This window comes from Syngnathus leptorhynchus, chromosome 21 (assembly GCF_054491065.1).
Source record: "Syngnathus leptorhynchus isolate UIUO chromosome 21, UIUO_Slep, whole genome shotgun sequence".
NCBI classification, from domain to species: Eukaryota; Metazoa; Chordata; class Actinopteri; order Syngnathiformes; family Syngnathidae; genus Syngnathus; species Syngnathus leptorhynchus.
In genome coordinates this window covers 945,203-945,409 of record NC_141215.1, presented here as the reverse complement: position 1 = coordinate 945,409, position 207 = coordinate 945,203, and the positions used below count along the sequence as shown (strand labels likewise).

General features: G+C 40.6%; 1 pseudogene; it reads right to left on the bottom strand.

Moving 5' to 3' along the window:
• On the bottom strand, positions 1-207 carry LOC147039987 (U2 spliceosomal RNA; annotated as a pseudogene).

The following is a 207-nucleotide window of genomic DNA, read 5'->3' as shown; positions in this document are numbered from 1 at the left end:
TTAAAGTAACTTACCATCGTAGATTTTGTAACAAAAGTATAAGGTTATTTGTAACACAATGCTATGTCACTATTTCCTCCACAAAGTGAGTCAAGTTCACTGCCACGTCAGTGGCTGAGAACTTACAAATCAGTAGAGGTGATTGCCTCCCGAGCCAGCCAAGAACAGATACTACAATTGATCTTAGCCAAAAGGCCGAGAAGCGAT